We start from the raw sequence: 17,815 nt of genomic DNA, 5'->3' as shown, positions 1-17,815 counted from the left end.
TAATTATTTCAGCTTATGTCTGTTTGTATTTATGTGGTGTAATTTTCCCCCTACTTTCATTTTCAAGTTTTCTGGGTCTTTATTTCTAAACATAATTTCTTGAAAGTAGAATAGAGTTACTTTTTCTAGAATGAAAGTGGAGTATGTAGTCCATTTAAGTTCATTGTAACCACTGATATATTAAAATTTAAACTTTCCATGCAAGTGTTCCATGCATCTTTAAGTATCCTTTCTTGCTCTCACATTTTGGGAATTATTTCTGTATTTTTATCATTTCATTTCCCCATCAATTACTCTGTTTCTCTATTTGTTAGTTCCTCTATTCTTTCAGTGATTATCCTATATTCTTGAGGCATTAGATCCAACACTTAATGGGGACTTTTACTACTTCTGCAAGATGTAAGAACCCACTCTCTCCTTTTGAGTATTTGCTGTCTTGTGTTTTATTACCATTTATATTTCATTTCCTTCAAGACCTTACTATTATTGTTTCGCATGGTCAATATTCTTTTAAATTTACTCACTTATTTACTCTTTCCTGCATTTACAGGCTTACATTAGCAATCATTTATCTATCTGATAACTCCCATTAATATTTCTTTGAACATGGAACTTCTGGGAACACATCCTTTCAGTTTTTGTCTAAAAATATCTTTATTTTCACTCTTCTATTGAAGGATATTTTTCACCTTGTATACAATTTTAGGTTAGCAGCTATTTGCTTTTGGCATATAAAGATGTGCTTCTATTACCTTCTGGTTACCATGGATTCTGTTGGGAAGCCAACTTCCAATGTTATTGTTGTATCTCCTTTTTCCCTGGCATTTGATTGAATTCTCTGTTTTCTTTATCTGGACACCAATTATATTTATGTTAGCATATCTTACTTTATATGACATGCATCATACACTACTTGATGTATCTTAGTCCTGTTTTTTCTTTCTCCACTTTAGTGTGAACATCTTCGGCTACACTACAGTTTAAATCATAAGATCTTTCTTTTGTGTGACATTTTCTCTTAAACTCATCACTTAGGTTCATTATTTCAGTTAGTATAGGTTTAGTTTTGTTGTTTTAAAATTTCCATTTTATTCTTTGTTTGTGAGTACCAGTTCTCTGGCAAATTTTTTTTATTGCATCACATATTTTCAATCAGATTAATCATAGTTATTCTAAAGTCTCCAATAGATTTAATATTTAGATATTTGTTCCTTGTCTATTTTTCTCTTATTGTATCTCTTGGTATGCCTGTGGTTTTTTCTTGAAGACCTGGGTGATGGTTATCTTCCTCTGATGTGGCTGTGTTTTTGCTTCTTGCAGGTAGTTACTACATAACAAGATCATGTGAATTCAGTCAGTAGAGCTAATATGAAGATGGGTTCCGTTGTTATGAAGGTTGATGTACATTTAGTTTTTATCTATTCCCGTGGTAAGTTTCTTCAGGGGTGAAATATATATAATTAGAGGTTTTACTAGGTCTGTCCTCCCTGTCCATTCTTGGATTTCAATCTTTTGTTTCCCAAGACACTAGTGAATTCCTTCTGAGAGTCCCTCCTTCTTAGATACTTCTTCCTTACAGCCCTCTCAGCCTTATTACCTCTGCTAAAGTGGCCACGGATACCTTGAGGGGAAGGTGGCGAGGCATGTGGGGCTCACTGCAGTGAGTTTTGTTTCTCTCCTGGATCTTGGGTCAATAGTCCTAGTTGCATTAGTAGAACTCAACTGCCTGCAAGCAGATTTCTTGTGTATTTTTTTTTTCCATTTTTGCAATAGTTTCCAGAGGGAAGTTAGGACTACTATATTGCTTTAGATCTGGAAGCAGATGTCATACAATTTTAAACAATATTCTTATTACCAGAGGACATTGGGTAGATGAAAATTGAACTATATTTTAAGATTATTTAATTATCTTGTGAGTAGCGTAATTATGCTGTACTAAATTTGTGAGTATGTTAAAAGGCTGACATTATTTGGCTTAATGTAAACAGTTTAAATGAAAATCAAAAGATTTCCACTTCTGCAAAGTGGAAAAATCAGCAGAAAGCATTACTCCCCTGCCCCTCAACAGTGAAAAAAGTGAGATAGTCTACAAAATTATCATGTTTTTAAACTAGCAAAGAGGTTTTAATGTTGCCTAAAGAACCAAAAGCCAAATGGTGACAAGTCCTTCGAAGGAAAGGTGGTACTCAAAACAATTTACCCTTGGCATAGACAGTATCAAGGAAAGGAGAAATCCGCATAGATGTGGATAAGAAGAATCAAGGTATAATTTTAACATAACTTTAAAGACTGAATTCAGATTGGCACGAGATCCCAGCATCCCTGGATGTCTAATTCTAGAATCTCCATTTGATTCTTTCTTACAGTTTCTGTTTTTCTGCTGAAACAGCCTAGTTGATCTTGCATGCTGTCAATATTTTCCGTAAGATACTTTAACATATTCGTCATATAAGTTATCTAACTTCTCTCTCTGACAGCTTCAACCTCCCCCTCTCTGTCTTGTTCTGATGATTATTTTATCTTCTGACTGTGCTATTTCTTGCCTGTTTGCATGCTTCATAATTGTTTTTGAAAGACAGCTGCATTTTATAGTACTCAGGTATATAATTGTTATGCTTCAAGATGAGCACGCCTTTCCTTCTGCTGGGGCTTTGCTGTGTGGGTTTGTGTTAGTCTACTTAGGGGTTGGGCTGGCTTTAAAATGCTTCGTGTTGCTATGGTTACTCTTGGTGCACAGAGGCTTCAAACGCCTCCAGAGGTGAGTGTTCTCAGTCTGGGCAATCTCGCCAGGGGGGTTCCCACAGTGTCTATTTTAGGCTTGGCTTTGGGTCCTCGCCTGAGAAGATCCAGGTCTTGATGCTCTCCCAGAGGTATTCTACTCAGTGCTTGTAAGTGTATTCATGGGAGTGACAAAGGGAACATTCTCTGATGTTCTACTGAGACTCAGTAGTAGGCGGGCACCGTCAACCTGAGTCTCTTCTGCGTCTTTTCTGGATGTAGTGTTGGGTCTAGTTCTTAGTCTTGCCCCTAAGCAAGGGGTGGGGCTTTTATCTTTTCCTTCATCCCCTCTCCTAATTGCAGGGGGTCCTCAGGCAGGGTTCTCCGGAGTTTTTATTGCCCTTCCTTCTTCAGATTAGAGCTTTTGTTCCAGATGGTGAAATAGGGGGAAATGAGTCTGGGCCAAATTTTCCCAGTAGCTGCTATTATGTTCTTCTAGCACTACAAAGGCTCCCAGGATTCTCCCCAGACTTCCCTGTGAGCACCTGGTGGGTACAAAACCAGGTGGAGGAAAAGCCTAAAAGAAAAACTCTTCCACGTCTGTGGTCTACAGAACTCCATGCGCTCACACTGGCCCATGCTAGACATGCATAACTGGTTAAAATGTCGCCCTGAATCTTCCTGTTGGCTGATATAGTGTTCCATGACGTTTGCCGGGATCAACAAATGCTCGGGTTCTGCTTCTCTCTCCAGACCTATATCCTCTAGATTTCAGTTTAGTTGTTTGCTCTGTGATGTCAGCTTTCTAAGTCCAAAAAAAGATTATAACTTTGTTTGTCCAAATTTTTGCTTGTTGTAAGGATGAAAGTGACAAAGATTCTCTCCTTGACCAAACTCTAGTCAGGCTCCTCTGATCCCTCTTCTCAACTCTGTCTCCACCTCAGCCTATAGAAACTTGGAGAAACACTAACATCCTTTCTAACAGCTTAAGGCTGCATCTCTAGGGTGACCCCAGTCCCCTATAAAGTGCCTACCTGAGAAAACTCAAGCCTGCCAAAAGAATTTGCTGTTTGTGCCAGCCAATATCTGAGTATAGGGTTCTGCCCCCAGCCTCTGTGTGACAGTAAGAGCCTAACTTCAATGAGCGCCAGGTAGCAAATCCAGAAGGGTTTCACATGGACCAACTCCTCTCTTCTTGCTTTTGGTGATTTTTGCCTTCCCTGACTCTACTTAGTTCCTGCCCACTCCCCTCCCTCATCCTTCATTCTCCCTTAAAAAGCCCAGTCACCTCTGTACAAATTGATTTTGAGTTCAGTTCACACTGGACTCTTTGCTCTATCACAATAGTTATTAAAGATTAAAATCTATCCTCACCACTGTAACTAGTGCCCAGCTCTGTTTATCTTTGACAGGGGAAGCATTCTTTCCAGCTTTCCAAGTCTCCGAGCTGAAGCTGAAATTCTGTATTATAACATAGTTTTATGTGTGCTTGAATACAACACCTTTCTTTTTTGTGAGTTTCTCCTATATTCCATCCTATGTTCCAACATAAATATCCTTTACTATTCACCCAATAACCTTAGCAGAGGACTTCCAATAAATTGAAATGTGTTAACAATGCAACCCCAAGACTTAAGAGGTCTGGTTTCTGAGAGTGTCTAACTGACCCACCAAATAATAAGCAAGTGTAAATGAGACCAACGCTTTGAATCTTAATCTGTCTACATCATCAGTCTTCCTAACAATTCCCCATAGTGGAAGCTGAAAAGCATTCCTATACTTATGTAAGAACTTTTTATTTTCTAACCAGTACAGAGAAGTGGAGCTTTAAACTTTTTGAACATAAAGGAAAATGACTTTTATTTGATTTCCAAGATCTGTCAAATTTAGCTTTCCAGTCCAATGCAGAAGAGTTATATGGCTCTGCAGACTTACTGAAAGACTAAATCTTAGACTTGTGTTTCTCACATTTGAGTGGCTCTCAGAAGTGCAGCGGTTGATGAAGTAAAATGCCGCATTCAGTGACTTGCAAATGTAAAGCAAAATGCTTTCTGGGAAGTCAACTGAAATGCTTTCAGTACTGCCATGATTACTCTTCTGTTGGAAATATAAAGTTAATAAAAGCACAGTGGAGGGTGGTCTGCCATGCCTTTAGTTTCGTTTTATCTGAGTGGAGCCCGGCTTTTGCAGTTACAATAAAGAATGGTGCTGTTTCCATTATAAATTCCAATTTACATGAGTTTATAACATAGCTGTGAGAGGCAAGATGGGCTCGAGTTTCCAAAGCAGCATCAGCCCAGGAGCAAGATTAAAATGGCTTGTCTCTGTTATGGAATTCAAAGAGGGGAAGCAATGAAATAGAAGTTTTCTTGACTGCACGCCTTTTTTTCTGATAAAATATGCCTATATCGGGAAATAAGTGCTGGCATACTGAATGCAGTATTGCAGGTCACTGCTGTGTATTTTGTGCTGCAGGGCCCTTGAATATGGTGCAGCTTGTATAATGATAAAACTCAGAGTAGCCTCAAAAACTGTAATACTAAAATCTTACTGTTCTCTAAATTCAATAACATAATAGCTCATGAAAAATTAGAATATGGTGACATAATTATAATTAATATATTGTAATTTCTTAAGATCTATGTATAACTACTAAAGGCAAATAATATGAACAAATTCTTAGAGCAAAACACTAAGATCAAATAATGTGTCATTCCAAGAGCCAAACTATTCTTACATGAACTAAACCACACTTATCTAAATTTATGGTGCCCTTCCTACAACCAGGTTTAAACTGGGTTGAAGAGGCTCAGATAAGGATACTGTGATCATTTTGGTAATTAATGAACATAATGATCCAATCTGCAAAGAAAAATGAAATCAACCAAATCTGCTACTTGTGGGAAATCCAAATTATTTTAAAGGTAATGATAAAAATACTTAATGTGAGTTTCTAATTATTCTTTCCTGAATGGGTTTGGTACATAAAATTGCTTAAAATATTGTAAATTTCTCTACTGTTTATTAGTCTCACTTACAAGAGATCAACACTTATAGGTCTATTTGTCAACTCTATGTCTGCCTTTCAAAAATTATGTAGAATAGATGGTCAAACAAACCAACATCCTTCAGCTATTTTGACTATTAGATCGTTCGTATTACAAAGAAAACCTTTAATACCTGTTATACACTAATTTTTATGGGGCATATCCTTGCTTTCCTTCGTCTTCTCTTAGTTATTTGCTCAGAAACTCAGAGTACATTTTAGAATAATTATGCTGATAATTCTTAGCCTTGATTGAAATATGCAATTTTTAATCCCAGCAAAAATCAATTGCTTCATTTTGGAATTTAGAAGTACTTACTGTCCATAGATTAATAGTGTTTAATCCTAACAGAAAAAAATAGAACTCAGAAAAATAGAATTCAAATCAAGGTGGCATTTTCCTGGAAAAAAATATGAAATTCGGTTATCAGAAAATAGCTCTCTGCTCTGAGACATGGCCAAGTGCTCCAAGGTCAGTAAATACGGGACCCGTTACGGTGCCTCCCTCAGGAAAATGGTGAAAAAATTGAGATCTGCCAGCATGCTAAGTATGCTTGCACTTTCTGTGGCAAAACCAAGATGAAGAGATGAAGTGTGGGGATCCAGCACTATGGATCCTGCCTGAAAACAGTAGCCGGTGGTGCCTGGACCCAAGACACCACTTCTGCTGTCACACTAAAGTCAGCCATCAGAGAACTGAAGGAACTGAAAGACCAGTAGAAGCTCCACTATTTGAAACGTTGGTAGCCTTTAATAAAGGGGTTAATTAAAAAATAAAATAAAATAAAAAATTTAAAAAAAGAAGATAAAGAAAAGAGACTGAATAATGAGCATCTCCTCAAGGGCATGGTGCGCAAATGTAGTAGTACTGTACTTGAACTAGTCATTGCTTATGCAAATAAATACACAAATAACCTCTGATTCTGCATATTTAGGTAGCTGGATCATCAATGCTAATATGGACAAGTAAAATTTAATTTTGAATCACGTCTGTTAGTGTAATAATAGACTATGTTTCTTTCAAATTTAGAGAAGACATTTTCACCACTTGGCATTATTCCCTATTTCTAAATCATATATTGTTTTTAAAACATCAAGTAATCATAATACTGTCAGGAGAGTAGTCATCCACATTATTTTTAAACTTTTTGTAAAATGGAAGCAAGAACGCTGTTTTTCCCACAGTACGACATTGAAAGGGACAAATCCTGTGTTTATAATGCACTTTGGCTATCATAATGAGTGTGACAAATTGTGCCTCAGTGCCATAGTCGATGAGACCAGGGTAAGTGAGCCACAGCGGGACATTGGGAACCCCGGGGTGAGATTTCTTGCTCTGGAAAACATTATTTCTCACATTTCTAGAAGAGTGGGTTTCGATCCACCTTAGGGGCTCAGCTCCCTGAGGGTAGTTTATGCCCCATCCCTCACTGACTGCCTAGGGCATGAGGCCCTTCCATGTGAGATGTGCTTCCTCCATTTGAGTGAACATTCCTCTTAGCTCTCCTTATATGAGCTGAGACGATAAATCTGGAGAGTCCCGGAAAGGTTGTTGTAGCTTAACAGAGAGCTGGCCCAGTGGATCTGAGTTAACTCAAAAGGACAAGCAGGCGCCAGCCACCCAGCTTGAGAGGCCCCTCTTTTCCATCGAGGTTCCTTTCTAGACCAGCATAGTTCCCTAGTTACAGAGTCACTTAGAAGCTCCTGCATCCTCACCCTAAGATCATGTAGAGCATGGACGAGGTAGGGTCCTCTCAAGGGAATATGGGCCTAGGTGTATGCAGACCACCTGGTAGGCCTGACCTCAAATGTGGGTGTTGAGAGGTCTGAGGATGTGGATACTCTATTACTTCTCTGCCTGTTAGTTTTAACTTATTTTTATCTACACACATGGCATGTGCTCTTGTCCCACTAACCTGACGTTGAATCCAACTCAGAAATCTAACTTCCATGTGCACATATGTAAAACACAGATATGTATTGAATGCATTGAATCTTCATTTTTATGTGTAATTAAACAGCTCTTTTTGTTATTTTATACTATGTTCCAAAGAATAGAAGCTGGGTAAGCAAGAAAGTGAGTAAATTTGTTTATGTTCACCTGGATCCAAGGTATTTAGGTAGATGATTAACTGAGAAAAACTTCTTGATCACCATCATCTTCATTCCCTAAGTCAGTGACCATCTTCTATCAAAAGTCATTGCATTATTAGAAACGATGAATTTACCCTTTAAATTTTGGGTTCTTTATTTGAAAAATGAGGTTAATGATTCTTATTTTGTGTTTTGCTTCCTTTGGAATAACAGTAAATAAAGAACGAACGAAGAAATAAATAAAAAAATCTGTCTTTTAAACCAGCCAATACAGCACCTGGCATGGAGTACTGCCTTAAAGAAGGTGAGTTCCAGTCTCCTATCGTTTAATATGTGTTAATAACTGTCAAAGAATTTCTGAGGATTCGAGCTTAAAGATGTTTTAAGTGATTTCTATCTTTAAGGAGAGTACTTGTTTTTGATGTTTCTATATACCTATAGACATACTCCTTCCAATTGGCATCACAGTCACACAGAAATTCTGAGATGAGGCAAGATTTTTCACAATTTAAAGCTTTTATATATTGTTAAAGAAATGTGTGAGCTTCTAGTTGGGATTTAGTTTCATTTTTCACTGTGCCCAAACACATGCTGTTGGAACACAATGGTAATTCACTGTCGTTAATCTTAGCAAAGTTGAAAGCTCCAACCCTTGCCATAGCTTACGTTTCCATTTAGCTGGAGACCACATTATAACAGTGTTTAAAGGCCTCGCTTTTAATCAACTCTGCCAGACTACTCAAGTGCTCTTAAGACTCTATTTTCTCAAAGTCAAAATGCACAGTCCTCAGAGGGCATGATAATGTCTACCCACTATAAAAGGAGCACTTTTCTGATGTAGATCCAACTTTCCAACTCACATGACCCAACTTTCAGTCTCTCAGAATTGTACAATGGATGTTTTTGTGCAGGAGATTTCTTAAAAGCATTGATTTCAAAAATTGAAGATGAACACAAAGGGAATTATTATCATATTTGTGTAGTAGAGTTCAGTGTCAGAAAACACTGTAGAATGCTAGCTGTTCTGTAAACTGCTTGAGGAACTACAAAACTGTAATTTACAACTGTGAAGCCTCAATTTCCTGATTTATTCAAAGGGATCAATAACACCTTCTCCTAAAGATGGATGTGCAACTAACGTGACCAAGTGGGTAAGAAACTTTGCATATTTCGTTGACGAACAGTCATTCTTGTCCACCCTCTCCTACTTGGTTTCCCTAGATTTCCTTTTTCTAACGGTCTAGTTAAAGACTTGCAGCCAGGAAGCCATACTTGCCCCTCAGAAATACTGGGGCTTCACAATATGTCATTATGACATTCTAACGCCCTTGCTTGGGGAATGACCATCCTCTCCAGTTCACTATGGGCTCCAACATCCTGCATGCTCTCACATTTGGTGATTACTCGTTTATGTTTTCTACCTGTCTTGGAAAGCCATGCACCTCTTTTACATGTACTACCAGACTAAATTATTACAAACACATGAAAATAGCTTGTTTTCTACTGGAGAAAGCTACTTTTTTGCTGCTTAGTTTACATGGTGATTATAGTATTCAGCATTTTCATCATAGTATTTGAGAAAGATATTCTTATGCTGACATTTCTGGCAAAGGAATGCTTTGCTCTTTGGAATGACTTTATATAATCTATCTATCTGTCTATCTATCTATCTATCTCATCTATTTATCTATCATCTTCTATTGACTTACCTATCTATCAATGTATCTTTCTATGTATGCATATATCTATCACCTATCTGTCTATCGTCTATTTATCTATCTATCATCTATATAAAGACATAGGAAGAAAGAGAGAGCTCAAATGTGCAAAATTGAGTAAATATATAAAACTAAGTAATAGGCATCCATATTATTAATGGGTTCCACATCCTCAAACATGTAAATATTATAAATTTCTAATTTTGCATGACTTTTAGTCATAATTTTGATGGTGGACTTCCAGAATTTCAACTATGTTTTGAATTTTTTATCTTATATTTTGTAATTTATTGAAAGCTAGAGTAATTCACTTTAAATGTTTTCTGCATGTACCTTGTTGACTATTTTACATCTTTGAAAATATACACTACTTGTATAAAACTACACTTTGTACTCCAAAATCAGTGCTTTACTTTTTCTCTTTAAATTTATTTGTGTGAAATAATTAAAGAAAATGTGACTAAATCTTTAAATAATTGCTAAAAATGAAACTGTTCCTGAAGCTAGTGTGTTCTCTGTATATCAGCATGTCTAAGCAGTATTCATCAATGTCTATGTATTGATGTTTGAAAATTCTGAATTGTGTGTAAAAGGCAGTTTATGAATAGGGCAACTGTGTGTCCCAGTGTGCCCAGAACAACCCTGCTTTATGCCAGTTGTTCCAACATAACCATGAATCATGCTTCCTTTCCCTCTTCAAAGTCTGGACAATCAACTACATACTTATGTATGTATTGGTGTTGATATATCATGTCAGTCAGTACCTATTGCTAAAATACTGAACATAGACATGTTAAAATTTGTCTAGAAAGTGACTAAATTTAGGATGGGTTATATATTTTCATATATTTTTTATAATTTAGGTGACTACTATATTTTTAAAATTTATTTCCATATTTTGGTTATCAATTTCTAATATTCTCACTTTGATCTCACCAATGCATAATGGACTTCTTGAGATCATATAAAGGGGTGATATATGACTGAATGTATATTTCCTAAAAGTCGGGTTATGTAAAAGCTTGGAGTAATTAAACATTCATGTATTGAACCACAGTCTGCAAGGCCCCATGTTCAATATTATAGGGTTACAAAAGTGTATGAGATACAATTATTACAAGGTATTATCATCTTGTTTTGAACACCAATAGAATACAGACATTCATTCTTACCTCTACAGAATGCTCAAGGATTTCTTTGCTTTCCTATACTTTTATCCTCATGGAAAAATAATTCTGTCCCAGGTCAAACATATAACTAGGGAAGGGTGGTAGGAGATGACAAGTTTGATGGTGAATGAATAGAGTACTAGCTCTCCAATAGAGAATGTGTGGTACTTTTTACTTCTTCTCCCTCTTATAATATTTTTCTTTCAGATCACTTTTCATCTTCCACCCTGCCACTGCAGCAAGATCATCCATTAATTCTCATTTTTCCAGCACAGTTAATGGAAGTAATGAAGGCTTAGGATTTTGGGGCCACAGACTGTGTTCATAAAAGTGACCTTTTATGGGAGTCATATGTGTTACATATAATAATATCCTGCATCACTGGGGTAAATCCAAGTCACCCCTGCAGATGGAACAGGGATTAATGGACTATGATGGTCTAGGATTTGGGAACTCAGGATCCAGTGCAAATCTCATTCCATAAAACGACATTTCCAGAAGGAACCTGAATTTGCAAAAAGCATGAAATTGGAAAAAATTCAAGTATATTTGGGCAAACTCTAAGAAATGTCACCTGACAGAGGTATAAAGATCCTATTTGGAGGAGTAGAATAAAATATGGAAAGATAATTTGAGAATAGATTTGGAAACTTCATTTTTGAGCGGTTGAGTGATATAACAATATAATAGTTAAATATGAAGTAGAACTTGAGAAATAACTGTTTCAAATGCTTTATTCCATTTAATTTACAAATTAAAGTTATTCTTTGGTCAGTTATAATGGTAATGAAGGATAAGAAATAATTTAAAAATTGTACAAATTAGGATTAAACAGTTGAAAAGGAATATTTTGCTACAAGACTACCATACTGAAAAATTCAAAAAGGATAACAATTCATGTGGCAATCTACTTAGAGAAATTAAATTTTTATTACAAGAACAAGAGATGCACCATGGACTCTAAGGTTGAACAATGAAATTATACAAAAGCAGGAATTTATTTGGGCCTCAGGAACAGCTAGAATCTGGACCTATGATTCTCACTCATGCTTTTATTCGTATGCTAATTTAATTCTTGTTTCTTACCAAAGAAGATTGCTTTACTAACATGGTCCAGAACATAGCACAAACTCTTTCTGTATTTTACATCTTATTGCTTCAACTGCTGGATATAGAACAAATTTACTATTTTTCTTCACTTCCCAGACTCCCAAAGGTGTGCATGCTAGATCACATGGTGCTAGCGTGACATGCTCTGATAACAATATATGTATACAGAAGGAGTGAGAGAGGGGAATATTTATCTTCAGAAAAGAGTTTATGCTGATATATACATAGATATCCACTATGAACAGTCATGAGTGTATAATGATGTGCATGTTTTATTTGACTAATTTAACAAAATTTTATCGAGTGCCCATTACATGTCATGTATCATGGTAGACAATGGAATACTACACTAGATAAAACTGAGTCCCCGTCCTCAAGGAGGGCATAACATGTCTTGCATTTTAAAAGTCACACTGTATTAAGTCTATACTTAACTCCTAAGATGTGAGAATTAAATGAGTTTACATCTGTAAGGCACTTAAAATGCCTAGTACATGCTAAGTACACCTCGTGTATAAGTATTAATATCGAAATGCTCAAATATTCAGTAAACCTACTCTTTTCTGTGAGCCTAGAGAGATTCCTATAAATCTCACATGGCTTTGGGCATTGGTACCAATGCCATCACTTCTAGTCAAAATCCTTTTGGTTGCCAGGGAAATGAAATTGAATCAAATTATTTTAGTCAAAAAGGTAAAATTATAAGCTCATTTAACCAACTGTGGGGATGTCAACTGAATTGACAAGAATCTTTGTTTACAATGGAGAAATGAACTTCAGAAAACTTAAGCAATCTGGGTGCTTTTGGAAAGACAGGGATTTTCTTATAACTAAGAGAAAGCTGAAGAAATAGGCCTCAAATAGACAGAACCAGAGAAGAACGAGGAGTCTGAGAAACTGGAACTAATGGGCAGGGTCTTGAGGTCCAAGCAATCAGATTAATCAGCTATGACCCTCTTGGTTCTGGTGTCACTTAGCTCAAGGTATAAACCTCTGAAGAAGGGCTCTTGATTCACCCATAGTGGGTGATGTGCCTGCCTGTTGACCAAGGACCTTAGATTGAAAATTTTACCAAGAATTATGTTGAGTGGCACAGGCAAAAGTAGGAAATTTTGCACTTTCTAGAAGAAGGGAAATGATTTCAGAGTAACAAAACAAGAAATATCTAGTACACTATGTGAGGACTCAGTGATGTCTGAGAGTTCAGCAAGTTCTGTAGATTGCATAAGAAAGAGCACATTATCACTGTATTTAATATTTCTTTAAAGCAAATTCTAAACAATACATTTTCTTTAAAATTCCTAAAGTATAATTATTGATACTTAAAATTTTTACCTTTTTTAAGTACCATCCATTTAGAAAAACAAAAATCACTAAAATATAACCTAAATTTTCTCCCTCTGCTATCCATGTCTCTAAGAACACTATCTGAATGGCTCTCTCACAGAATAATGATGTGAATGAATAATTTATATGTGGAATTAAAACCAAAACATTTTTCCCTCTGCGTTTTATTATAAATTTGAATCATTATTGGTAAGACATAGTGATTGTCACTACTCTATATGCAAACAGGTTTTTGAATTCCTTTTTATCTACTCTCTTAACACTGGGATGACATTTTTCAAAAACAAAAAAAGTTAGAAAAAAAGTTAATATTCACTTGCAAACTTCAAATGCAGTCCAGATCCTGAAGTTGGGTAAGTGTGTTTTCTCTTCTATCACCTAAAATACATTCCTTCTTAATAACTATTAACAGATATTACTTAGTAATCACATTTAGCAATTCTTCAGAAAAATGTTTTCAGTGATTTTTGTTCCCTGGAATCTTGACTATATATTTGTCACAAAATGTAAACTCTTTATCAGAACAGATGACCCAGTCAAGCAATATTAAGGATCTATGCCTTCAGATAAGAAATAGGGTTTGTACTTGGGTTGAGATGCAATGAACTCCCCAGCCCAATAAGTGATGATCAAATCTCTGTAAATCTCTCTAATGCCAGGGATTTGGAAAGGAGATACTGACCCATAACTATTCCTATTCAAGTCACAAACAAAAGTGGTCCCAAGATGCAGTCTACTATACCCAATTTTGTTTTTCTTTTTTATTTATTAAGTTGAATAACATGCCCTACCTGTCTCTTATCACAATGGTAAAACTGTACAGAATCCCAGGCAGGAGTTGAATTGGTCTTTAAAATGCCATAAAATATATTTAGATGCGGGCATTTAAAGTATCCCTGGGGTAAAAAGACTCAGGGCAGGATTAAACTCCATCACCTGAACCCTGAACATTTCTGAGCTGTCTGTCTGTCATTGATCCATCAGAGTTTCACATTCCATATGTCTCCTTCAGTTCCTGGATCCAGAGTTCACGTAAAAGAACTAAAATACCAGAGGATGTCTTAAATGATACATAATAGACATAATAATTGATCCATAAAATTTATTGAGACATACTCTGCCTGGCTGTGATAAAAGAAGGAGTTGGGACCTTCCTGGAGTTAATGAGCTGACCAGACAGACAAGCTAAAAACTATGTAACAGCAAGCTGTGTAATGCAAACCATAAACTAGTGTTTACATTACATTTTTATAGGGTACACACAAGGACCAATCGTCACTGTAACAGAAGGACCGCTTAGCTCAGTCGGAGGTGATGAGGGATTGGTCACAGAGGAACTGAGACTTAAGGATGATCAGGAAGTAATTAGGTGACATGGCTTGAGAAAAGGGTTCTGGACCATGGGAAGGGCATGCATGAGAGTAAGAAGAAGAAAAAGATCACATGAAGCCTTGGAAGAAGGAAGAAAAATAAAGATTGGCCTAAATTTGAATCTCTGTTATAAGTCAAAGAAGCACATAAGCTAACGCTAATGAAATCCATGTGATCAGGCATTTGGAAGTTGGAAGAAGAGGCCAGACTCAGTGCTAGCAGAGACAAGGTAACACACAGGTACTGTAACTGGTGATTCAGAAAAATAGGCTCTAGGTTCTGAATTTTAGAAACTGCACCCTTTTCACGTGAGATACTTCCATCAGGCAGATGCACAGCTAAAAAGTTACACCCTGAACTTTATGTCTTCCACTAACTGCCTTATTTCTCTTCTTCACTCTGAATCCAAGCTCTGTGGGAAGAAAATATTTAGTAAATGCATCAATAATATCAACCACATGTATTCTTCATTTTGTTTTGAGAGACTAAAAATAAGGAAAAATATAAAGGCATTGGAAATAAGATGGTAAGAGGTAACTGGCCTACTAGTTAATAAGTAGCTGGATCATTCCTCGTGGCTCCTTCAGATCCGTTCTCCTTTTGCCACCCAACTCTCTACCCTGAGGCTGAACCGTGTGCACAACAGGAAGAGAATCCTTCACCCTGGCTTTTGGTTCGGTTCAGCCAAAGAGGATCACAAACAGAAGTAGAGCAGAAGAGTGAGGTCTAGGTTTCTATTCTTCTATCTCCATGCATGATAGGTCAGCTTGGGCTGGGTGACAAAAAGTCACGGTTTCTGTCAAGAGGGCCTTTGAACACTTGTGTGTGTGTGTGTGCCTCCTTCTCTTTGTCCCTCTCATTCTCTGTCTCTCTCTTATTGCTGGTAACCACTCTCTCCTGTGCTTCCAGGCTTGGGATGGCAATGGTGCCCCACTGTTACTAGTCCTGCATACTACAGTACCATATGATTTTCCTACATTTTGCTTATCACTTTATGGCTTCCTTATTCTTCCAAGATCATCCAAATTGAGCGCACCATCTGTCATTCCTTCAGGACTCGGACTGGTTTGGTAATTAGTACCAGGACTGTTCTGAGGACACAGACCCTTAGATCCCTATGGAATTGAGTTGCTCGCACGTTTGAGAAGGGCTAGGTAACTGCCTGGTTGGGTGAGGACAGGACACAGGTGATCTATGGCCTACAGCAAAATCATGCTTGAGATGCAGAGCAGGCACAGCATATAGTGTTGGGAGATCAAGCACCTGAGGCAATTACTCACTCTGGTATCTAAAGTGATTCTAAAAATGAGGCTTCAGATGACTCTCCGATGGCTAAGAACAGAGAAATTTAAAACTGTTGGGTATCCAATTGATAACACACAAGAAACATCAGAATCCTTCCATGAGGGGTCTGAGGAAGTCTTCATCCCCTGCAGTCCTCGGGAAGATACAGCTGAGGACTAGTAGGAAGGGTCTTTCACACTAGGATAGTGGGCACTGGAGGTGTAAATCCAAAATCTGCAGTGTAGGCAAGCAGACTGGAGAAGAGTGCTGTCAGCATCTACAGGCAGTCTGCTGGCAGAATTTCTTCATCTTCTGGTGCAGACGGGGAGAACAAGTCTTTGTTCTATTCTGATCTTCAACTGATTGGATGAGGCCCACTCATATGATAGAGGGTAATCTGTTTTATTCAAAGACCACTGATTTGAATAATTAATTTCATCTAAAAATCAGTTCCATAGAAACATCCCGTATGTTTGATCAAGCATCTGGGCATTGTGGCCCCAGCCAAGTTAACACATAAAATAAACCTTCACACCTGCTGTAGGATTTGGATTTGTAATAAACAATTTTATAGAAATTCAAGAAAGAAGGATTTTGCTCCAAATTAGAAGCAAATTCTGTGATTGGCAACTTGAAGCCTTTTATCTTGGAGGATGGAGCAGTGCTGAATCTCTCACTGGTAAACAAACTGCAACCTTGCAGCCATTCTTGTTATCTAGACAGGAGAATTTGGTAAATTTTGTGGCTTCATTGCTGTTTGTTTGTTTATCTGTGCTTAGACATAATTAAGCAATGGTCTTATTTTTGTCTCTTTCCATCACGACAACCTCATCTAACGTGCCTGTTTTGTCAACTTTTTTGATTTTAAGTAGGGAATACAAGGGCCTGGATAGCTCCTAGAGAACACCTGTCAGTATCTCGCTTTCCCTTTCTCACTATGCACACAAAATGGAAAACACCCAGACATTCGGAGGGATAGTATATACTGTCCTTGAATTGATACTCTAATCCCTGGGACCTGAATCCCTCAGTGGTTCAAAGCAGATGCTGTGGAGGTCTAGATATAGAAGGAGTCGTCCTGAGACATCTCACAGTGGTGTGGTGAGTTATTTCTCGAGTTTCACAATATAGAGTGAGAAGAAATTTATGTGGTACCTGGCAGAATCCAGGCACTAATAAAAAGAGGCTATCAATACAGGAGGAGCCAAGTGGTGTGTCTTGAAACAGCTTCCTATCATCTCACCCCATTGCCTGACAAATTGCATACCAAGAGCAATACTGGGTTCTTGGGATCACAGAGATTACTAGCACCATCAAATTCTAGTCAAAGGATGCAAGGGAAATGCACACCACCGATTAACTCCCCTCTTTGGCTGTTGCAAAAGCCAAAAGTGATAAAGCATGACAGATCTGTGCCGGAGACAAACCTGCTCAAGTTCAGCTCAGCCACTCTGGTGAAGTTCCTGGGGATCTAGTGCTCTGGGTCATGTTAAGGTGTCCCTTCTTAACTGAGAAACACAGTGTTGCACCGTCTACTTTCTTGCATGAAAAAAGAGGGAATGACAAATGTAAAATTAGTGACAATGTGTGTGCATCTCAGATGTCATCAGCCTCTTTCTAAAGCCAACTCTGAATGACCATGCATTCTGGCTTGCTTAGACGGTGGCAAGTTTATGCCTACTGTCTGACCAAATTGTTAGTACCTTTCACTCTCACAAGTGTCCCTGTTTCAATGACAAAATATATATTTTGAAGATTCATGTAAAAACACGTTTAAAGATATACTTAGAATCTGTCCCTGTAACCTTGTAAAAACAGACCTACTGGTGCCCAAATGAGAGATGCTTCTAAATGGGAATGTCGTCATGATTTTGATGGAATGGACACTAGGTCTGTCCCCTGATCATCAGGCTCCTCAAACCAGAAATGCAACTGGCAAGGAAGGGAGTCACTGTACC

At 37.4% G+C, this 17,815-nt stretch overlaps 1 pseudogene; it reads left to right on the top strand.

Moving 5' to 3' along the window:
• The first annotated feature begins 6,218 nt into the window (after positions 1–6,218).
• LOC103560768 (large ribosomal subunit protein eL43-like) lies at positions 6,219–6,484 on the top strand (annotated as a pseudogene).
• Positions 6,485–17,815: the final 11,331 nt, after the last annotated feature.

Source organism: Equus przewalskii, chromosome 4, assembly GCF_037783145.1.
Source record: "Equus przewalskii isolate Varuska chromosome 4, EquPr2, whole genome shotgun sequence".
NCBI lineage: Eukaryota > Metazoa > Chordata > Mammalia > Perissodactyla > Equidae > Equus > Equus przewalskii.
This window is presented reverse-complemented; position numbering and strand designations above follow the sequence as displayed.